General features: G+C 35.6%; 1 protein-coding gene across 5 annotated transcripts in view; it reads left to right on the forward strand.

Annotated features, from left to right (window-relative positions):
- LOC145671138 (PI-PLC X domain-containing protein 3-like) overlaps positions 1–25,698 on the forward strand; it is a 181,528-nt gene that overhangs the window by 47,149 nt on the left and 108,681 nt on the right. For 2 of the 5 annotated variants that reach the window (XM_081739945.1, XM_081739949.1), the window contains exon 1: positions 24,276–24,407. The exons of the other annotated variants lie outside the window; for them this stretch is intronic. The gene's annotated coding sequence lies outside the window, so the exon portion shown is untranslated. Of the gene's footprint in view, positions 1–24,275; positions 24,408–25,698 lie in introns of those variants that run through there. 5 annotated transcript variants of the gene reach the window in all.

The raw sequence follows: 25,698 nt of genomic DNA on the forward strand, positions 1-25,698 counted from the left end.
CAATGTAACACAACATATTTCCTTATTTATCATTTTATCACGTGTATAAGCCATACTTCATCCAAAAATATCGAAATTTGATAGTGTGCCTGACACAAGCAAATGTTAAGAAATGTGTAAATCCAAGAACACTATAGTGCTTAATTTTGGTGCATGTGTGCTTAAAACATTGTTGGGTTAACATTTGTCTGCCATTCAATTAAGTAGGAGTATTTAGTACGGCTATTGATTATTTTTATTTTCAGCTGTCTATTAGGCAGCTAAGACTTAAAATTACTTTTGAGCTAGTTGCAACTTATATATGCGAATATTTCTCTGAAATTGTAGGCAAAATTAGACATGCAGTTCGTATATGACTGCGATTTAAGGACGCGAAAATGCAGAAAACATTACATGCCTTCCCTATTTTTCTTTTTTTTCTTTTTACATTAATCTATATCATCATCTATGCTTGATGTAAAGTCTCTTTAAATACTTTATCGTAATTAAGAATTAAGTTACGTTAATGTATTAACCCCAGTCGAAATCTTAACAAGTGTTCCAGCTTTTATTTTTCTTTTGTTTTTGTCTTTGAATCACTAGCGAAACCGAACAACACGGAACAACATCCTGTAGATTCGACAAAGTTAAGAACGCCGGTGTATCGCAGAAAAACTGAAAATTTTAAATCTAGGATTAGCACCACTATCTATAACGTTGGCAATTTCTGACCAATGCGGAATCGTAAGAAAGCTTTGCTGTTTAGGAACAACTAACAAATGCCCACACGTGTTGCTGTGCGCAATATTTTGCGTTCTTCCTTCTGTATCTATCATATAGAAGTCGTCTGAATTCAAGGTCTCGCGCAAAATTTGAACGTTTCGCATGGGCATTTTAGGGAAGCAACCCCCACGCCTTTTCTCTTCCATTCTAGGTCAAATATAAAAAACCTTGAAACACCTACTCAATTATTTTTGATTGAGAAGTCCAAGCTCTGAATTCATATCTCTGACCTTTAGGGATTCCGAGATATGAACATTTTATTATAATAATAGCAAGTCACATTCCTTTTCCTTTGCATCTCTTTTGTTCTTCTATGATAAATATAAAAGAACGCTCAAACATATTTAATTACTTAAAAAAAGAAGTCCACATACCAAATTTCATGTATCCGAGATATGGCCATTCCGATTCCGAGGTATGGCCATTTTATTATAATAATTGTAATCTCACACTGCTTGCTTCCCATCCCTTTTCTTCCCTTTTGTTTTAATTATCAAAAAACTTTGAAACGCGTTTCTTATTATCTTAAAATGAAAAGTTCAAACCAAATGTTATGTCTCTGTGTTTTATCGTTAGTGAAACATGTGTTTTATTGTTAGTAAAGAGCTTATATACTGACTTTCACACCTCCAACTTTAACAAATCCTTATATTGAGCATTTTGTGAATTAAAAAAAAAAAATCGGAAATTTAAATAATATGGAAATTGATCCCCTTTTCTCCCTTAGGAGCGGAATTTTCCAAAATGTTTATCTTTAATAAAGAGTTCATATGTGGAGTTTCATCTTCCTAACTTCAGAGCTTCGTAACTCTCTCTACTTTTTTTTTTTTTTTTTTTTTTTTTTACAGTACTTAAAAGTAGCCTTTCTTATTTCTCGCTTCTGTGACAATGGGACTATCCTGTCAAAAATTGACGCATTTAACTATAATAGTATGCTTATGCACTGATGAGTTATTTACTTAACTTTTGTATATAATCTTATATATAAAAGAGAACGTACAAATCCTTTGTTCCCTCATCACGCTAATACGGCTGAACCAATTTCTTTTATTTTTGGGGGGTTATTAGGATTTGGACCCTAGATGGTTTTTATCATATCACTTTAATTTTTAATTACCAGTGTCTTGAGATAATTGACCATTCAAGTGTCCATAACGTACAAATCCTTTGTTAGTTCATCATAGGTATAAAAATAAACGTATTTATATGCAACCCGCATGACCGTGTCACTCGGCGGGTTAACATAAATGACAGGCGATATCACTTGAAAGCGAAAAAGTAAAAATTATCTAAGTAACAAAGTTTATTGCGTTCCGGGGTGACCGCAGCGAAGCGGGGTGAACGCTGCTAGTACGTAATATAGATAGATATATTACGTATAGATATTATCAGATTAAAGATAATACAAATTTTATCGTTCATTCTTGATCTTTAACTTATAATGTTGTCGGAAAAGACTAACATAGCAATATGATCAACAGTTACAATCGTAAACAATATTGTATTACACGAAACAATACATTGTGTCTTAGGTACTTCATTAAAATGTCAATGCTTGTTGTCGGTACGAATGTTATAAAAAATAAATACTAAGAGAATATTTACCTTTAATCAGTTCATAAGAACTGTTTTATCTAGAAGTATTAATATACCGTATATATAAGTGAGAAAATTGTGAACTTAGCCACACCCAAAACCTTCTTGCTGTAGACAACTAAGTAGCTATCATTTGTTTAATTTCTTCTCGAATTTCGTACACATTTCCAAATTTATTCCAAAATTGGAATTATTATTTATTTCCTGCACTGGAGTTTTACAAAGGTCAGTACTGGGAATTTATTGTATTTATATTTAACTAATAGCAAGTAAAATCGATATTTGCTTGTTTAAATTCAGTGCTGGTAATACAGTTAAGATCACTTGGTATGAATTCGCGGATAACTGATACACAAGAAGGAGGCAGTGGGAGACCTTGATAACCCTAATATGGGGTCCGTAAGACATCCCAAACGTGTTATGCATGATGTTTGAAAGATCCTATTCAGACATACAGATGTTGAATGTCTGTCTGCTATATGATATGCCCGCTCGCTCCAAATTTTGGCATGGTTGGGCGATGATCATTGCCAGAGCCCGACTGGCGGTCTAGTGCCGTCCATGTACCATACATGCTCGACAGGGTTTAGCTCTGGAGGCTAACCAGGCCAGAATAGAAGGCATATACTGAGTTGAGCGCGCTGGTTTGCCCTGGTGATGATGTACAATAATCTATTTTTTTTTTTTACAGGGACATGTGTTATTCTGTTGTAAAGTATGGCTGCGCAAGGTGTTCAAATATAGATTGACAATGAGCAGAACCTGTTAAACCCACAGGTTGTGTTCTAGTGTTTACAAGAAGAATGTGTAGCTTATTGCATCCGATACTAGAATGCCAGGGTATCGATTTTGTAAGTAAATGCAATTACACAATATATTTTCCTGCGTTTCTACCTGTAAAAAGACATGCACGCAGCCGTCAGTGTGTTCGACTTTCATTCTTCCTGCTACGACCCAAAATGTTCACAGCGAAGAGCAACTGTCAGGGATAATGTGTGAATGGAACTTTTGAAGTGCCTCCAAGAACCTATTTTTTATAATTCGTGCTCTCAATGGAAGTGTGCGGTTGTGTTGATTGTACTTGTGTTCGACGTTCTAGCCTGTTCTGTCCGAATGATCCTTCTGTCGTGTCTAGGCGCTACCGGTAGGTTTCAGGGGCATTAGGGGCACGTTCTCTGTGGGACCCTTCTCTTTTTCATCATGTACACCATTTACACATCACGACCCACGTGAGTAGCAAATCTGTATAACAGCCTCACTATATGGCCTTGATCGAAGCCATTTAATTACACAATAGATGTTCGCTGGCGTAGTTCTGGTATGCAAACGCAGACTATGATCCGCACATAATGGATTTGCACGAACAAATGCACTCATCGTGTTGTCCGACGACCTTCAAACTATTAACAGCATACTCTTTACAAATACTATGTACGATCAATCTTCCCTCAGCTGGTTTCTACTATGTTGAGACCAAATTAGCAGCATCCTCCCTACACATGCACATTCTACGGTTCGTTCGAATCGGATAATGTATACGGGGTGTTCTTAAATGCATTTCCACCAGTGCAATTGGCTTTTATAGTCTGTTTTGAGTTTAATATCCCATTTCATCACCAAGGCAATATGAGATATGGATCTACGGCCAAATCTGAACGCCGAGTCACATGTACTTTAACCAGGAATTGAACTTGGGTATTCTGCCCCAAAGAGGAGAACGCCAATCAATTTGAAAGGAATTATTTTTTTTTCGTTTTTGTTTTAAATAGTGTGATAGAGGTATTGTGATCTGAAGTGGGTCCTAGTGTTAAACAATTGCACATCATTAAAACCATAAACGTGTTGAGTAATTGATATTTCAAGCTATACTCACGGACAAAATCTATAAATATAATAGGTAGATCCGCATTCGAGTAAACTGAACCATGTCGAAGCAATCGATTGTGTAAGTGAATTAATACGTACTATTGAGCAATACAAATAAATTGATATGATTGTCAAACGTTTGGCCCAATGGTTCCGTGCATGTAGCGCCCGTAGACTTAGCGCCCAGTGTTTCTGGCTCACAGAAGGAATTTTATATTGATTTTATCTCACAATCAGGGATGTCCAGTTCATTTTAACACTCTTTCCACAGGTCGTTAATTCCTGCTATTTTCTTACATCCGTGTTCCGTGTACTTAGCGTCCACTAAGTAAAACTGTTATGAAGAGGGAGAGAGAGACAGAGAGACCAGCCAATAGCACTGATTATGACGCTTCAATGAATCATAACCTCCGGGGGAAAGGGTGAAACGTAGAAACGTATATACATTCACATACATACATTCATACACATACATACACATACATACACATATGCATACATATGCATGCATGCATACATACATACACATACATACACATACACATACATACATACATTCATATATATATGCATGTATGAATGTATGTAACTGTACTCCGTGGTATACAATACTCTACAATATTTAAATGTACTATAAACTAAGGTTGCATATTTAGCTTTTAATGTGAAAACTATGTAAAACAGACGTAATCTAGAATACCGCAATGAGGATAAGGCATACAAAAAACGGTGAACATATTCTCACGACTGAGAACCGGGACAAAATGTAAACTGGCGAAACACCGGGATAAGAGTCTTCAGTGGTAGAAACACTCACATCTGGTTCATGTGATCCCTGGTTTTATCCCATCTTGCGTCAAATGGGCTTTGTGGTAGTCAGACGCTGCGTGCATGGATAAACTCGGGGTTCTCTCGTTTTCTCTCACTTTCTTCATTCCACCATTTCATTCATTCTCACAATCACCGTCTTCTCTATGAGTGTAGGACAAAATCCAAGCGGACAAAATCCAAGAGGACAAAATCCAAGCTAAATTCTGGTAAGTCGGACAAAATCCAAGCGGATAAAATCCAAGTAACAGTATCATGTGCGTAGCTGTGGCATGTGCCTGTGAACACCCTAATTAAATTGTGTGTTTGTTTCTTTCTTCAATTGTCAATTGCATTCTAAAGTTTTATCTGTAATACTTCAATTTATTAAAATAACATTTCATTTACTTTTAAAGAACTGAAAATCCAATAAAATATGAAAGATTGTCACAGTAAGAGTGCAGATGAGCTTTAATTACTCATAAAGTATTCTGACTACTGCTAGGACATGCCCAGGTGGATCCAATTTAGGGTGATCAAAAATATTTTGACTAGAAAGAGTATATTCACGTAAGTAACCAGAAAATGAAAGCACTGACTTGCTAAATCAGAGATAACAAATAACAGCAAAGCAGCCCAGTCTTAAAAAGAGTACACTTACGTAATTCTATTCTATTCATTGAGTATTAAAGTAGAAATAAAATTAAAAAGATATAATTTAGATTTTAAAAAATTTACTTCTCTACCCTCAAAGTATTTACATCAGTTACACTTTTGAAAATAACCAATAATATATACATTTTCATTTAGTTTGTCTAGACACATTTTCACATTTCGATTTTCTAGATAACACTTTTACATTATTTAATTCACACGCATTATTACATTATTAAAAATACACACTTCAATAACATTCAAACATAATAAATGGTGGATGGCAACGAGTAAAAAAAAAAAAAAAAAAAACAGCATCCTACCATTACCATATTCACATTTTGATCTTGATAGATACATCTATATTTCACTTATTTAGAGTATAAGCGAAACACGAGAATACAATAAAAAATAATAAAACAGCATTCTACAACTACCCTACATATTTCACATTTTGATCATTTCTGACGAAAATTTGATCAGTATATCAGAATTATTTGTTTCAAAATACTATGTATAATAAAATTGAGATGAAAATACATACTTTTACAATGTATTTGTACATACATAATACTTTCATATGGATGTGATAAATAATTAAAACTCATCTGCACTCTTACTGTGACAATCTTACATGTTGCATTAGATTTTCAGTTCTTTAAAAGTAAATGAGATGTTATTTCAATAAATTGAAGAATTACAGATAAAACTTTAGAATGCATGACAATTGAAGAAAGAAACAAACACACAATTTAATTAGGGTGTTCACAGGCACATGCCACAGCTACGCACATGATACTGTTACTTGGATTTTATCCGCTTGGATTTTGTCCGCCTTGCCAGAATTTAGCTTGGATTTTGTCCTCTTGGATTTTGTCCGCTTGGATTTTGTCCTCTTGGATTTTGTCCGCTTGGATTTTGTCCGCGCCCCCTTCTCTATCCTACTCAAGGTTTCATTTCATTTCAAGAGCTTTCAAACCGGGACTGTCCCGGTAAAAACCTGACATATGGTAACTCTAACTATATAACAACATCGGTTTCGATACCAAAAAAGAAAAAGTCAAATTATCATATGGTATTACACAGTTTCAGAAAAAAAAGAACATCTAACAAGCTAGCCGCATTAAGTCTGATACATATTTCACAACTTTATGCGCAATATAAATGTATATAGTTAAGCAATTGATATCATACACTACAAGCACTGAAAAACAACGTAACGTTCTCTAATAAAAAGAACGTTACTTTACGAACCAATAAGTTAATCGCTCTACGAACCTTATTGTACACATTATACCCTAAAGTTACAGCCTTATGCAGTAATCAATTCCAATCAGATATTGAACGAGTATGGTGTTTCCTTGAGAATAATCCATCAATATGTTGAACAAGCGCCTTTAAAGGTTAATCGTCTTCAATTTTATCCTCTTCTTCGGTAATTCATCTCGCTACTCTTGTTCGATGCAGTTGAAACCATGGCCTCATTCTTTTGCAATGTCCATCCACAAGGAAGGGTGAACAGGTTCAACCTTTTGGAATTTCAAATTCGAAGCTTCTATCAATTTACTCGTTCGTGTCTCTTTCTGTAATGTTGCTATATGAACGGGTATGTTGCGAGGAAACAAAAGAGGCTAGCAAAGGAATCGAATCGTAAGATCACCATAAGATGAAAGTCGCATACTCCAGAGACTACCTGATGCGTAATGTTGATCAAAATAAATTTGGAATTCTTCAGTTTCTTCTGGTACGATTTACTGTAAGTAATCCATCCCTTTTGACCCTTGTCAGAGAGAAGGAAAACAAATCCGTCCACCATTCCATAGAAATCGGACTTTCTCATTCTCCCTGTAAAAATTCGCCAATCCCAACTGCTGCAGTACGTACTTCGTGTTCGTGTGACTTGTCTGGAACGCTTTGGCTTACGACTTCCCTCACTAGCCACGTCTGGTTGTGAATTTAATTTACATATTCCAATATTTGTTTGTTTTATCCCTCCCCGCTGGTCTAGTGGCAAGCACGCAAGCCGTTGGCGTATGAGGTTCAAGGTTCGATTCCTGGTGGGAGAGCATTGAGTGACCAAAGTGGTTCGGGTTCCACTATAATCAGTAAATTCAAGTCTTCCTTAGCCTACCCGGCAAAACCATGGAACGTAAAACTAAATACAAACCTTTTCTTTTTTCGCAAAAGGAACGTTTTATTATGAAGTAAAACACTATTCAGAAATATAATATTAAAATTTGCAAGAAGGAAATTTATTTCTGCGTAACAAAATTTAAAAATTAATTATTCACAGGTAATTGTTTTATTGGATTGTAACGAGTTACAGTATAAGTTCCCAAAGACTCTTCTCATACAATTCTGCTGTTCTCACATGTAACACTTCCCAAGTGTAACACTCCGATTTTGATAAAATTTAGCAGGTAGATATTACACATGAAATAAACGAACGCATGTTTTTTTCTTTTCAGCGGAAAAACAGTTTTAGGGGGCAAAAGCCTCCACCCAAAATTTTGAAATTTGAGTCCCGAAAGGCAAGAAGTGAACCGAAGTGAATAATATTGTGCACAGATGCTATAAACGTAAAACGAAGGAATAGATGTTTCGTATTTTCCTGGGAAAAACGGTTGGACATAATTGCAACGTTAGTTTGTGTAGGAACAGTACGCAAAAATAAATAAAGAAAGAAAGAAAAGAAAAGAAAAGAAATGATTACGTGTTTTTGATTTTGTGCAGAAAAACAAAAGTGTGACAAAGGCCCCCCTCCTAAAAATACGAAATTCAACTCCACGAGCCCAGAAAGAAATCGTATACTGTAATAAATGAAAATGTCCACAAACATTGTAGACGTAAAATGAGAGAATACGTGTCGTATTTTCCTGTGAAAACTACTTGCGCTTCTGCGGTAATAATTATTTTTTTTTTTTTCGGAGGGACTTTAGTCACACCACAGTTTTTCCGCAGAAACTAAAAACACGTATTCGTATATTTTTGTTGCGTATTGTCTCTAAACACAGTTTCGTTACAATTCTCCATGTCCTTTTAGGTACTTTTCACTATACTAATGAACACTTTGATAAATCGTGATTAAATGTTTGAAGGGGTCTGTACCCCACCCAACCATCTTTTCCAGAAAAATGCGACACAATATTCTGTCATTTTACGTCTACAATATATGCACACAATTTCGTTCATTCCGGTCTACTTCTTCATGCCTTTCGGTCGTCAATTTCAAAATTTTCGGTGGAAACTTTTGCCCCTAAAAACATTTTTTCTGCAGGAAATAAGAAAGAAGTGTTTATTTTTTTTTATATTGTCCCTACCCAAAATTTCCTTACAATTCTCAATGTCCTTTAGGCATGTTTAACGTACTGTTATTAGCGCTTTTGATATTTCGAGATCAAAGGTTTGAAGGGGTCTGTGCCCCACCCAACCATTTTTCCCGGGAAAGTACGAAACATATATATTCCATCATTTAACGTTTAAAATATCTGTGAACAATTTCATTCACTTCGACTAACTTCTTGTCTTTCCGGCCTCAAATTTCTCCAAATTTTGGGTGGGGGCTTTTACCCCTTAAAACAGTTTTCCCCAGAAAAGAAAAAAACACGTATTCATTTATTTCATGTGTAATATCTACCTGCCAAATTTTATCAAAATCGGAGTGTTACACTTAAAAAATATTAAATGTCAGTACATTCATGTAACTTGCATTTGCGACAAAAAGTTCTTGATTTGTGCTCCCTCTTTGCTGGAGAGACTTTCTTAGGCTGTTTCTCTTCAGTATGCTGGGAAACTTCAATTCTCCGTGATTTCTTCTCAACGTTGGCGAACTGCTAACCAGAACTAACTAACTAACTCTATGGCCTATGGAACCCGGAGGTTCAATGCCGCGTTCACAAAAGCTCTCCACTGACTTCTATCCTTAGCTAATTGCATCCAGTTTCTACTTTGTATTCCTATCTCTGCGAGATCCATCTTAATATTGTCCTCCCATCTGCGCCTAGGTCTTCCTAATGGTCGTTTTCCTATGGGTCTACCAGTCAAGACTTTGAAAGCGTTTCTACTTTCTTCCATTCTAGCTACATGACCTGCCCACCTAAGCCTCCTAGACTTGACGACCCTAACAATGTTGGGTAAACCGTATAAACTATGTAGTTCCTCGTTATGAAGCTTCCCCCATTCCCCATTCTCGTTCCTCTTGGGTCCGAATATTCTTCTCAGGATCTTGTTCTCAAATACTTTCAGTCTATGTTCTTCCCTCAGAGTAAGCGACCATGTTTCACAACCATACAGAACAACAGGCATGATTATCGTTTTATATATTTTAAGCTAACCAGACGAAATGAAAAATTTACGGCATTTCAAACTTTTTAATGTTTGTTTCTCGTTTGAAATTACGCTTTGATGACACAATACCATAAGTGTTGAGTCCACTTACATCAGTTATGTAAAATACTGTCATAGGCCATTTTCTTCATTGTTTTGTGGTGTAACAGCGAGCCATATGATTGTTAGTGTGGACGTATGATGTTGTTGTGTTGTAATATATGATAACTTTGAGTTTTTTTCCTCCGCTCTAGAAGTGACAACTTCAGGATAGTTATGCATTGTGTTTTGCAATTGTAAAATGGCTGATCTTACTGGGTATATATAGTCAAAAGAGACAGCGCACCCAAAAAATGAGAAGTTGTTCGTCTAGTCATATTATATGTAAGAATAAAGTTATATTGCAGTGTGTGTGAAGAATCTGCAACTTCAAGAATTAGGAACAGTTCGTCATCAGGTATTATATTAGCGCCGATGTAGTCATCAAAACATAAGGTAGTCTTGTAGGATCGCTTTTCTCCGGAGTTTTGTTTTTTACATTAGCACATCCTTTTTGCATTAGCTATAGGTGCTACGCTTCAAACTTCTAACCCATCCTCTGGATAAGAAAACAACTCAACGTCTCATTTCAATATCGGTACCTGAACAAGAAACTTTAGTTGCATTTGTATATAAGTCTGTTAATATCTTATCGTCTGTCGGGAATCAATTTCTTCATCGTTTATTGATTTACCAAAAATATTCCTCCTCTACCATCAATAGTGACGTGTATTGTTAGTGATCTGTTAGTCTACCACGTTCAATGATCAAAACACACTAACAATAAACAAAACTTTACATACAGTCAGTGGCAAAGCCAGGATTTCTATTCAGGGAGTCAGTGTCCTACTCCAAAAAACTTTTTTTTTTTTTTGTCAATGTGGAGACTGAAAGCGCAAATTCAAGTTTTAATCTAGCAACTTTTAAAAATTTTGGGGCTTGGGAGTCCAGATCCCCGGAAACTCCCACTGGATACGCAACTGCATACAATGGAAAAATTAATACAGTTTGATAGACAAAAGCAACTATTATGCATCTGACAAGGGACTTATATAAGTGAATAAATAAAGAAAAGCTGCTACTAAAATAAGCAAAATTGCAAATAATTAAATCAATCAAACTACATAATAACTCATAAAGTTGCAATATGTTATATCTGACTTCATTGGGACAGTTAGAAGATTATCAGAACGTTAACTACGCTCACATGGGCCACAATTTCAAATCTATACTGAATCTATCCTCATATTTCTTCATTAAGGCTCGAGTTTAATGGACCCACTCGGTACCCAATGCTCTAAATTTTAAGACCTATCACTTGACTCACGGAAATAAAAAAAAAAACTTAAATAACATAATACAAGAACACAACCAGGGAAATATACTTACTAAGCCTTAGTAGTTATTAAAGAAAGTATGCGTACGAGTGCAATGGACTCACCTGGTAGTCCTAGGGTTAAAAGTGTATCCTTGTATGGATATTTAGATAGAGGAAATACTAGTTCTTGCCGAATTTCTTTAACTACTTGCGATATGTTCCATTATTTTCAAACTAGGGTTTAAAATGTGATTGATTGCGTTTAGGGCGGCTTATAACACTGAAAGGAGTCGTTTTATGACACGTGTTTATTAGAACGTTTTATTTTCATTTGATACTAGCAGCGTTCACCCCGCTTCGCTGCGGTCACCCCGGAACGCAATAAACGTTGTTACTTAGATAATTTTTACTTTTTCGCTTTCAAGTGATATGATAAAAACCATAGAAGATTGCATTAAATGTTAACATTATATCGCCTGTCATTTATGTTAACCCGCCCCGCTTCGCTGCGGTCACCCCGGAACGCAATAAACTTTGTTACTTAGATAATTTTTACTTTTTCGCTTTCAAGTGATTGCAGTAAATGTTAACATTATAGCGCCTGTCATTTATGTTAACCCGCCGAGTGACACGGTCATGCGGGTTGCATATAAATACGTTTATTTTTACCTATGATGATCTAACAAAGGATTTGTACGTTATGGACACTTGAATGGTCAATTATCTCAAGACACTGGTAATTAAAAATTAAAGTGATATGATAAAAACCATCTAGGGTCCAAATCCTAATAACCCCCCAAAAATAATAGAAATTGGTTCAGCCGTATTAGCGTGATGAGGGAACAAAGGATTTGTACGTTCTCTTTTATATATATAGATAGCAGCGTTCACCCCGCTTCGCTGCGGTCACCCCGGAACGCAATAAACGTTGTTACTTAGATAATTTTTACTTTTTTGCTTTCAAGTGATATGATAAAAACCATAGAAGATTGCATTAAATGTTAACATTATATCGCCTGTCATTTATGTTAACCCGCCCCGCTTCGCTGCGGTCACCCCGGAACGCAATAAACTTTGTTACTTAGATAATTTTTACTTTTTCGCTTTCAAGTGATTGCAGTAAATGTTAACATTATAGCGCCTGTCATTTATGTTAACCCGCCGAGTGACACGGTCATGCGGGTTGCATATAAATACGTTTATTTTTACCTATGATGATCTAACAAAGGATTTGTACGTTATGGACACTTGAATGGTCAATTATCTCAAGACACTGGTAATTAAAAATTAAAGTGATATGATAAAAACCATCTAGGGTCCAAATCCTAATAACCCCCCAAAAATAAAAGAAATTGGTTCAGCCGTATTAGCGTGATGAGGGAACAAAGGATTTGTACGTTCTCTTTTATATATATAGATAAAGAATTACCCAGCAAATTTTGGCAGCTGAATTTTTTGACACCCTGTATTTACGATAGGAAATGAAGTTATGCAATGTGCATAAATAATTGCTGTTTTCCATGCAGTAGTATTTGCATTAAGGTGCGTGTAATTATTATTATTTAAAACTATATAAATTTTAAAATAACACTTGCACATGAATTCACATCCATATATGAAAATCTCATAGGTGATATGGTAATGCTATTAAGTCGTAATTAAATTATACGTAATTACAGATGTACATGAAAAGTCAGTGTGTTAGAGCTGACGGTGGTAAACAGAAGAGGACGAAAAGAACACATTTCTTTCAACTTGCCTAAGGAGTTATAAAAGTGACATGGCAATTGTGCAGCAAGAACAGCAGTATCTTTCAAGTGAAAAATCCTTGTTCTTTAGTCGTCAATGGAGAGGGGATGGGGATAGATGACATGAGTACGAAATTACATTTATACATATAAACTAGTTCTCTCTTTGGTCAACCCTAGCACACTGATAAGCATCAAATATTTTCTGGGCGCTAAGTATACAATATATTATATGTGGGCGCTAAATCTACGGGCGCTAACTATACTCCACGGGCCCAATGATATTGTTGTTTAAATAAAGGAAGCTCTCCTTTGAGCATGGACACTGATATTATTCTATCACTAAATGGCTAATGATTTACTGATGAACTTTCATGTGTTTTCTAATTTGTTGCTCGATGGTAGTGTATAAAAGTACAATTAAGTTCATTCTATTCTATCGACGTATGATTTATCAACCTAATGAAAGTATTTGATGACTTATTTGTTAATTAGTGAACCTTCACACATGTAAAGCAGATTTCACTGTTAAGCAAATGAAGAGATTAAGGAGTCTCCTTTGGTGCATGGAGTCTTGAGTTTGATTCCCGTTTGGAAATCCTTGAAATTTGAATACATTACGGTGGTTCGGATTCGGATTCACCTTAAACTGTAGATCCACATCTCATATAACTTTGGTGCTGAAAAGGGACACTAAACTTCAACCAAGCAACAACCAATTGCTACACAAAATTCGGAGAGTTTCTCGTCTCGAGCTTATAGACAGCGAATAAAAAGTAGAATGAATGCGTAAGAATCACTTACTTAGCTCATTTTTTCAGTATATTCATTACTTTTTAAAAACGAAAAAAGGAAATTGTTTTTCCCAACTTCTACAGAACAAACACATAATTATTAGTATAAAACAATGATTCCTAGACTAAAGACATGCCCAACTAGGAGGGAGTAAAGTAGCGTTTCCCAACCGGTGTGCCGCGAGTGGGCCGCTGGTGTGCCGCTAGGAAATTGAAACAAAATTATTGATTCTATAGCAATCAAATTGCAAGACATAGGGGAAAAATGTATATTTGTATTTCACATTACTATGAACCTCTACTATGAATTTACAATTTTAAGTTTCGTACTGACTTACTTTTCTGTACATTTTTAATGTTGAAAAAGTTTGTTATCATTGTTATGACCATTATTGCTTCTTTACTGTTGTAGACGATTTCGTAACTTGAAATTTTAAAATATCATTCAATCAAAGCAAACGTGCATACAAATTACCTACATTTTTGTTTTAAAAGTAAGAAATTTGTTTGTTCGTTCATTATTTAGTGATCTTCCTTCTTTGTGAAAGGTTGGATACAGTTTTCGGAAAAGGAATTGTATTTTTAGAAACCTGAGTCCTATATTTCATTGCAATTGTTGTCAAGTTTAAATTAGAATGGAAAATATGCATAATGATTTATCACGGGGGAAAACCGGTGATCGAGCTTTCTTCTCTGTGAGGAGATAAGTAATCACAGAGAAAAATACCACTGTATTTTATATTTACAAATAATAATAATATCTATATGAGTGTGCCGCAAGAATTAAAATTACACCTGTAGTGTGCCGCAAGTTGCAAAAGGTTGGGAAACGCTGGAGTAAAGAATGGGTGCACTGAAATTGCGCAAACTTTCACTTTGTTATCTATTGACAGATAAAGCCTTAATGAACAGGCAACAACATTGGAAATTGCGCAAAATATGTTGTGCAACGTTGCCATCATCACCATAAGCATTTTGGCTACTTAAAGCAGTCAACAAAACACAAGATGTTTTAGGTAAAAAATACAAAGTAATGGATGACAATAGCATTTCCAGTTATCGCTATTATATATGTGCACGGGCGGACGGAGAGACATGTCCCAGTCAATAATATTTTGTATCATGTCGAACTGTAAGATTGCCTGTAAGATTAAAACTGTAAGAAAATAGTTATCGGAAAACTGTAAGGAAAACAAACTTGTATGAAATAAACAAAAATAAATATTTCTAGAAGTTCCCTTTAAATATCGTGGACAGGCATTCGACCAATCAGAGATAAGGATTTGTTTATATTTTCCAGTTTTGGGCAATCACAAACAAGCATTTGTTTACATATTTCAGGTATGTCTACCATGTATCTTAGTAACTGTCCGTTCACCTTTCTATAAATGATCCTTATATTTGCATTTGCATCTTAGTTACTGTTCTTAGGTGCTGTGAGGAAGATATACCGTACCTATTATTATAATATAAATTGTTACAAAAATGAGTGGTTAGCAGTGTTGCCAACAACCTCTGAAGAAAATAGGCTAGATGGGCTTCAGAAATAAGCTTTTTTACGCAAAAATTGGCTAGCTTTTGAACTGTTAACCTTTTTCATGTGTAGGATTATAAGTATTTTATAGTAAAATTTGAAGTGTTGGAGTTTATTCTAAGCAACATATATGACTTTAAAAGTCAAAAGCCATATTATCAGTTGAATTGAAATAAGTCATCATCGATGACGTCGCAAATAGCCAAGGCGCTGGAACTGGGTGCACCATCGTTGGAATGTGTATTGGTTGTGTTTGTATAGACTGCCATTGTCCCAATTTTTAGTAGTACTTCTTTCAGGTCATAATCCTTACAAACACTTATTTCTCCGTACGCTCATATGAATCACCATGATTGCATTGAGAGTTTTCAAACTAATTAGATATCCTATTTGTTTTTTTTTTTAATAAACAAAAACAATCTTTGTGGCTTGAAGAACCGAATAGTTTACTAAATTTGTATTAGAAAACTTTCATTCTTGCAATGAAATGCAAAAATTAAAATAATTAAAAAGTAGCAAACGTGACCATTACAGGATCAACATCAAAATTGAGTTAATAAGTATTGTTAAGTAGTTCTAAATCTTGTGGGTGGGGAGAGAGAAGAAGAATGAAAAACAAGTGTTTGTTGCGTAATAAAACACCCTGTGTCTAGAGAAATCAATTAATACGATAATATCTATATATATAAAAGAGAACGTACAAATCCTTTGTTCCCTCATCACGCTAATACGGCTGAACCAATTTCTTTTATTTTTGGGGGGTTATTAGGATTTGGACCCTAGATGGTTTTTATCATATCACTTTAATTTTTAATTACCAGTGTCTTGAGATAATTGACCATTCAAGTGTCCATAACGTACAAATCCTTTGTTAGATCATCATAGGTAAAAATAAACGTATTTATATGCAACCCGCATGACCGTGTCACTCGGCGGGTTAACATAAATGACAGGCGCTATAATGTTAACATTTACTGCAATCACTTGAAAGCGAAAAAGTAAAAATTATCTAAGTAACAAAGTTTATTGCGTTCCGGGGTGACCGCAGCGAAGCGGGGCGGGTTAACATAAATGACAGGCGATATAATGTTAACATTTAATGCAATCTTCTATGGTTTTTATCATATCACTTGAAAGCGAAAAAGTAAAAATTATCTAAGTAACAACGTTTATTGCGTTCCGGGGTGACCGCAGCGAAGCGGGGTGAACGCTGCTAGTACTGTATAATAACAAATATACTTTGTTTTCAAAGAAAGAAGTATTTTTAGAATGAATTTAATGGCTAATGAAAAGAGCCAAAAATGGCAAAAGAGTTCCATAAAATAAGCTATATTTATGGCTATAATCATTTTATAGATTTCTATGACTAAATGCCTCTCCAAATAGGCTAGATTTAGCCAAAAATAGGCTAGATTTAGCCAAAAATAGGCTAAATTGGCACCACTGGTGGTTAGTTTGCTGGTTGCGGATATAATAAGAATCATGTAAGAAGCCAATGATGAACGAAAATCGCAACGAGCCAACCAGGATCGAGAATTAATAGCAAATTTTAGTAAGAAGGATAATATGTAAACAAGAAACAATATAAACTGGAGAAACATTAGTGAAACTTTCAGGATGAATTTTATATTGACGAAAACAGAAAAAGGTGTACCTTGTATATTAAAGGGAAGCTTTAAGTATCGTTTCTTTCGCCGAGGAAAAATTTCTGAATCCTGTTGTTGGCAATTCAGTTCTTTCTGCTCCTCCTCAATAAGACGTAGATTATAGAGATTATCAACGATCTAATCTTTAGAAAATTTTGCATAATGTCGTTTCACCGGTAAAAAAAATCAACTTTGAAGATACATACAGGAGCGTCATTTATAGGCGCCGGGGGCAAATGCATATTCATATACACGGATTTTAAGCAATAGTATGTAAAATACTAATGAAAGACTTAAAAGTACTTATGTCGGAAGAATATGTTGCCCCCCAAAACAAAAGCTGAAACGATGCTATTGAAAGGTTGTACTGGGCAAGTTAAGAATGATAGTGCATCCTGCATGAAGTTTACAGTTTACAAATGCAAAAGGGGAGAAATCAGGTAGAAAAGGTTGGTCTCCATTTATTCGAACTCCAGTCATCAGCTCAATTTCAGAAAACAAAAAGCAAAAACCTTATTGAAATATGAATTGTAAGTAAACCTAATTATTCGTAAAAATATAATTTCTTTGTAATTCCTGCTTAACATTAAAATTTATATTCAATTGGAATTCTCGAAGCCATTCCTTTTAGTGATCTTTTTCTCTTTCTTATTTCTTTGTAGTAAAAGTAATCTTTGTTTTCAACATCTACATTAGGCCTACCTTTTTATTAAACGGAAGCGACTTAAGAGAAATTTTATTTTCATAACTATTTTTATGATTGCCTCAATTATCCGGATTTCTGCATGTCCGTTTGCATCCAGAATTAATTTCTCCGGATAATTAGTTTCTGTGTATGGTATAATGTAAATTATAAATTGTGTAGTGAGCATTATGAATGTGGATCAATGAATCAGTGGTTAGTATTATACAGGGTGTCCAATGTGCAATGCAACCCGAAGTTTGGGATGGTAGAAATTTTGAACCTGAGGCAATACACAATTAATAGTTATACCAAAATGAAGCCTTGTTCATACATATATTTTTAAACTAGGAAGCAACGATTGAAGTACACTAAGAACTACACAGTGTTGCAAGATTTTTTTTTTTTTTTGCAAAACACGTAAATTGACTCATAATTCATACATATGAATGTTCTGTCGTTAATTTTCAGTTTGCTTAGTTGGAGTAGCTTGGAAACTATGGAGCAGAAAAAATAATTTTTCATTTCCACTGATAACTAGTCAGATGAATTCTCTGCAAGGGGGAACTAGGGAAATCGTAGTTTTCATAAATTAACACTCTGGATTGGCAACACTGCTGACGTTTCAGTGCATCAAAAGGTGTGTTAAGGATCAGTCTACATTATGCAATTCCTGAAAACAACGAAAAAGAAACTTTGAAATTATCATGATAAAACTTTTACTTACATGCATCCGGCAACACTGCTATTCATTTCTATGGAACTACTTAAAGCAAGAGGTACACAAGAACAATCCTCGAACTATACAAGACCTGGAAACGAACATTCGCAGTGCTATTGAGAACATTAACATTTATACTCTTCGTAAAGTTGCTACCAACATGGTGAAACGCGTGAACCAATGTTTTATCATAACAGGCGGCACTTCCAATATCTGCTCTAGAGCTGATAACTCATTTCGTGATAATAGCAAAAGCTTCATTTTGGTATAACCATTATTTGTGTATCGCTTAAAGTTCTACTATCCCAAACTCTAGGTTGCATTGTATATTGGACACCCTGTATTTTATTTTTCTATTAGCAGTCTAAATTGAAGAATGTTTTCGTGATCTATGATTTGGTATTAGCACATGTACGTTACAGGATTCAAACAATTTTATTTTGAATTGGATTTGATTTAAGTTTAGCTCCCTTTGAGTATCGACCAGCGAGGCCATATGAGATGTGGATCTACAGCTTAAGATCCGAACCACATCCGATCCTCCCGCTAGGAACAGAACCTGGGTCTCCCGCGCCGAAGACGCATACGCTAACAAAATTAAGGTGTTCAATTTTTATTTTTATTTCAGAAGATAGCCAGTTCTTATTACACAGAAGGCAAATTAATTAATTCCAACTATTTAACACTGAATCTAGAAGATAACAATGAATTCTTATAGAGATGTTTATTTTGCAAAATTATATTAAGTCGATTTCGTGATCAAGAAGGGACAATGCATTTATAACACTCCTAGTTCAATGTTTGGCACCTGCTAAGCAATCAGCGCCTATTATCTGTCTGACGGAGACACACACATCATTATTTACAAATCATTGAATCTAATTGCTCATTGTTGTATACTACAGACATGACGACATCACGTTGCTGTTCAAAGCATTTAAAGCAAATGTAATGGATTAGGTTAAGTGCTTTCAATGTTGATGATCGGATGTGATAAACGGGCGTCTCTCTACTCTGGTAAGGGATATTTCTCTACTGTGGTTACTCTTTAAATACAGGAAAAGTCTTATTTACATATTTATACATTTGAAAATTTGACTCAATGATTCAAAACTAAAAGACTTCCATTTCTGAATTAAATTATTGTGAATATAGATTTTTGTTAATTTACAGACTACGAGCATTTTTTTTCTTTTCTTTTGTGAGGCTATCCATGGCTTTGGATTGATTATTTTAACAAAAGAAACACTGACCAAAGCTTAAAACACACTTTATTTTAAATTATAATTTGTAACGGTTTCTTCTTTTCATTGTTTAGGCTGTCGCAGCTTTAGCGAGTGGTGCTATTCAGCCGGTTTGCACTGGCTCGCTAGAACCCGGTTGTTAAAATATTTCGAGTTCGCAGAACTGTTTGTTATAGCCAGACATAACAGTAAATTTTACCCGGTTATACCTAAGAACGGTAACTTTTAGTTTAACTATTTCTTTTAAAGAAATTTTTACTGCTATAGGGTTAAACATATAATCTCTCAGAACAAGGTATAAGCGTTTATTTCTTAGTCTGAAGTGCCCAGATATCAGGAATGAGAACTGGGATCACATGAGTGTAGTGTCGAGAGTTATTTATATTTGAAACGGGTGAATAACATTATCAATAATACATTGCTGTATTAAGGTCTTTCCAGTACTTCTTGATAATCATCTATCTTGGATAATTCGTTTCTAAGATATTCGCAGTGCTATCTAATTTTGTCACACTGCCTTGTAATATAAGGATGCTGTGTAGGTTGCTACCAGTAACAATTTTGCTTTTGTCTACTTTGTATAGTTTGCTTCGTAAGAGAGTTATATCTATCTATGATACCTATCCATCTATATATATAACCGGTTGTTAAAACAATTAGAATAACACCACTGCTCTAGCTATGCAGTTAGAATACAAAGAGTGGTGATGAATAGTTACTACGTTTTTTTATATATAAATCATTAGCATGTGGACAGGGAATAAGGAGTCCTCCTCCCAGCTTATTTTTTTTTTCTATTTTACGAAGGAGCTCATACCATATAATTTTAAACACCTCTTAGCTTTCTTCTTTTGGAAGGGCCTATAGCACGGGCAACAAGAGATGGTCTCTGACGTTTCTTACCATATGCGATGGGACATTGCAGCCCCTACTTTTATACCAGTGTTACCAACCACGATCACTGTGTCTTATACCATTAATTAAATTTCCACTACAGTTGCATCGAAAAAAACCTTGACACGCGAGTAGTGGCAATGTCACTGCCAGCTGTCAGAGACGTTCTCTTACTGGACGCACTATAGCAGCCTGAATTTTGACCTTTCCAACCCTGTATAGTGGTGTTCATTTTCCTATGCTGGTACTCCAGAGATCTCGACTCCACTTACTTTTCGACATTAGTCGAAACCAATGCTCAATACGGCAATTAGGAAACAACACTACTTTTTTTCTTTTTCGTGAAGTTTCTCGTAGTGGTGAATTTTGCGTGTGGCCTGAGGTGTTGAAAACGATTTGTGGGAACATTTACCCATTTACCTTTCTCGTTGCCCTGTTTTTAATTTCTTTTTTTTTCTTTCTTTTCTTTTTTCCTTTTTCTAGCAGGAGGTCTATGGAAGATGAGGAGCACCCAGGTCCAAGCAAGTCTGTCAGAGTAACTAAAATAATCGACAAAGTTCGGAACATAATTTTGAATTACCACAGTGCAACTCTCAGGGCAATACTATCGCACCTCATGTGAGTGAATAAGGAGACTATTCGGGGAAAAATTATAATAAAAGATTTAAAGAAACTGAATCTGTGTTTAGAACATATTTTCCGCTATTGCCAATTTTCTTCCCTGTTGTAGAACTCTAGAGCCGCCACTGACATAGACCAAACCAAGTTATAGTCTGACGGTGCCAGGTTCGGACTATAAGTTGGATACATTAAAACCTATCAGCCAAATTATTTCGATTTTGACGGTTCGTTAAAAAAGTATGGGGCCTGGTGTTGTCAACATGGTATACGACACCCATTATGTTGACTAGCTCAGACAGTTTCTTTTAGATTGCTTGATGCACTCGCGCTAATTGTCGACAGTACAGAACCTTTTCTAACGTTCTGACTGGTGGTAGTAGTTCGTGACTTATGATGCCCTTCCAATCTCACTAAATGCACCCATAATCTCCCTGGGCATCAATGTGGTCTTTTCCACAGACTGTGAAACTTCTCCTCGCTTCGACCATCATCTTTTTCGAACATTATTGTTGTAGGTTATCTACTTTTCATCACTTGGGATCAATTGCTTCAGAAATGGTTGGAGTTCGTTCGTTCAGGAGAGATTCGCAGATGGGATTTCGTTCGAGTAAATGTTTTTAAGTCAGATTATGTGGCACCCAAATGTGAAGATTCTTTTTTGTAGCCAGCTTTTTTCTAAATGGTTAACACTGTTGAGTGATGAATGTTTAGGTCATTAGCAATGTCATGACTGCTTACACGACAGTCTTGCTCGACTTTTGTCAGAATGTCTTTCACTTTTTCTGTGAGGCGCATCTTAGACATTGATTTTCCAGAACGGAAGCGAATGAATCAACTTTTGGCTGCTGCTTTGTATATTGCTCATAAAGTCAGCGCACATGTTTTCATGGTCCTACACAGCATTTGCGCCTTTATTGAAACAAAACTGTAAAATGTAGCGCAGTTTTGCAGAAAGTTCACTCATGTTCATGATGCAATACCTTATGTCTGATTCTACGAATTCCAACTTTTTTTTTTTTTTTTTGCACCTCTAATAGTTTCAAATGAAGTTAGATGACCTGCCCGCTGCTACTCATATATTAACGTAATCTTGTACGCAAAAAGTTCAAAGTTTTTAGACGGTCTGATATGTTAGAAAGACAAAAGCCATGGTGATTGGAACGAAGGGGTCTGTTAAAAGTAGGAGGAGATAAAATAGAACAAGTGAATAGTTTTCGATACCTGGGTAGTATTCTTAGTAATGACATGAAATGCGAGCGTGAAATAAAAGCAAGGATAGGAATGGCGAAAGAAGCCTTTAAAAGAAAGAAAAGTCTGTTTTTTGGGACCTTGAACAAAGAGTTGAGAAAAAGACTCATAAAATGCTTCGTGTGGAGTGTTGTACTGTATGGGGCGGAAACGTGGACATTACGTAAAGGTGACGAAAATCGACTGGAAGCCTTCGAAATGTGGGTGTGGAGAAGAATGGAAAGAATTAGTTGGGTCGAGCGGAAAACGAATGAGAGAGTATTAGAAATGGTGGGTGAGAAAAGAACACTTGTAGATATTACTAGGAAGAGGAAGAGAAATTGGTTGGGACATTGCCTAAGAGGAGATTGTATCATGAGGGACGTCCTAGAGGGTATGGTGGCGGGAAAGAGAGGGAGGGGGCGAAGGAGACTACAATTAATGGATGATATTAAAACAGAAAGATCATACGCGAAGACGAAAAGGTTAGCGGAGGACCATGGAAGCTTCTCAGCTGCGGAAAGTGACCTGCCAATAAAGGCAGAATAGCTATGATGATGATGATATGTTTGTTTAACTATTTCTTTCCGAAACATTACCAATTTTCATGAAGTAGAGCTTCACTGTACGTTTTTTTTTTTTTTTAATCAAACGATCCAATATATTTCAATCAAAAGTTTTCTTGTACGCCTTATAACTGAAGGAGTACATACAGTGTAGCCAAAATGAAACTATCACTTAACTCAGTATGATGTGTTTATTCCGAAGAAAATACGAAAACTTAGTTTAGGGGCCGTTCAAAAATGTTGTGGCCCCTGATTAAAGATTCAATATATTTCATTTAATCAAAAATTTTCTTGGACGCCATATATCTAGAGAACTACGTACATAGAGTGTAGCTGAAACAAAACAATCACTTAACTCAGTATGACGTGCTCATTCTGTAGAAAATATCGAAATCTCGATTTAGGGGCCGTGCAAAAGTTTTGTGGCCTCTGATCCAAAAACTAATTATTAGCCAAAATCGCAATCTTTTGATGCATTTTTTGATCATTCCTAAAATTTTTGGTTTTCGACTTTTTAATATGACCTATTGCTTCCAGTGCAGCGTTCAATTCCTCCCTCTCAGAGCCAAGATAAATTAAATTGAAGGGACGCCAACTTTAATAACATATTTGAATGTAACTTTCGTAATGAAAAAATCTGTGATCTCCGAGAAATAGAAATCCCACAGACACAGTGTTGTTCGCCGTAAATTCACATGGCTTGGGATCAAACGGAGATCCTTCACCGCTGTACCATTAAGCTACCATGATCCCCCAATTATAGCCAGTAGGATCCAATACTCAATTTTACTTACACAATATTTCCATCTATACGTACATGTTATTTTCTTGTCTTTACTTTAAACAAATTGAACTGGAAAGCCCATTATAAATTCGCACATATGTGTAGTAATAAAAACCATGTAAGCGCAAAATCGGCGTTCGAAACCGCGTTACGCATGGCATACCTGTATTTCGTTTACTTGCAAAGCTTTACTTTCAAAGAAGAATGCACAAAAGAATTGTTCGTAGTGATACTAGAGTTGCTGATAAATCTAAGTGGTTAACATTCTTCAAATACGACCTAAACAAGTTTTTCTCTTTTTCGTTTAATTCAAACATGATTTAGAGCAAGGAACAGGTTATATCCGACCTTGAGATAAGAGTAGCAAAGAATAAAGATTATTTTAACAACTAGGTCATGACCCCGTCATGGAAATTAGTTATGTAATTTAACGTGCTTGGATCAACCAAGCGTTTAACGGAGTTTAGCGTTAAATTTTTTGTTCCTTGTACAGTATTATTGTTAAATCATTTCCTTGCAAGACTGATTTGATCAAGAAGCAGGTTTAGTTAACTGCAGAAGCCAAACAAAATGTACAGGTAGCGTACTTCAGTATTTCCTTTATTTATTTATTTATAATTATTTTTACGATACACAAAAGTGTGAATGAAGATCAATGTTATAACATGTCATCGACCTATAGTTTTACACCAAGCAGTACAATTGGTAGGGCCTACGTAGGTTAATGGTCGGCATGGGCCGAAATTGGTAATTGCTCTGTCCAACGTAGTTTAAAGCGTATGTTGACTAACCAACAATTTACCGTCAATTACCCAACAATGTCTACCCCGCATTTGCAATGGCAATTTTACTTCTTTTGTAAGTTACGTTAGGAATTGAGTTTATTGGTAAATATTCGGCAAAGAGGCTAATCACAACGTAGAGCCAGTGTTGATAGTTAGCTAGTCTATCGTTTCCCACTGTTGAGTGTACTGTCTGTACTGCTAGTTCATTAATTTTCTTCTATGATCTCTCTTTTTTTTTTCGGGCCACGGTGGCTCAGTGATAGAGCGTTCACCTCTGACGCGTGGAGTCCTTGGCTCAATCCCAGCCCGCGCCAAGTGGACTTTGTGGTGGACAAACAACGTGTGCGTGGGTTTTCTCGGGGTTCTCCACTTTCCTCCCACTTTATTTATTCCACCATTTCATTCATTTCTCATTATCACCATCTCCTAACCGGCATAACCGTGAGACTTAAAGCTGAAAGATCATTTCATTTTTTTTCTATTTTTTTCTGGTTATATTAAAATTAATGCACTAGGATCAGTAGCGTATTTAGGATTTTGTTTCGGGGGCTATGCACAACACAGGGAAGCAAGGGACAATTGCCCACCTGAGTTTAAGAATTAAATTTATTTTCATGGACTGTCTACTAATATGCTAGAAAAAACGTGAAACTCGTATGTTGGTGGAGGATCTTACCCCCCCCCCCCCCAAGGCAAATCTGAAATGACGATCCTACAAACACACGTTGAATATTTGTAATATCATTTTAACCTAACTGATTTCATTAAAAAAAAAAAAAATAGAAATGTTCAGTTTTATCTGTGTATATTTTTACCTGAAAGAAAATGTTGAGACAAGTTGAAGCTGAAATATACTGATTTCAGTTTTATTGGCAAGAATTACAGACTGGTGAATCTTATGTGATATGATGCACATAAAAATTTAGCAGTGAATCTAACCTTTTCTTCTATTCATAGAAGAAAAAGGAAGAATCCTCCTGGTCTACCTAATTTCCCGGGGTACTTATTCCCTCCTCTTGATTTTCTTTAATTCAAACGTTTACCTTTGTTTATAACTAAACGATGTAAATACTCCTTTGCTATA

The sequence above is a fragment of the Thermobia domestica genome, chromosome 15, assembly GCF_964235325.1.
Source record: "Thermobia domestica chromosome 15, izTheDome1.hap1.1, whole genome shotgun sequence".
Lineage (NCBI taxonomy): Eukaryota > Metazoa > Arthropoda > Insecta > Zygentoma > Lepismatidae > Thermobia > Thermobia domestica.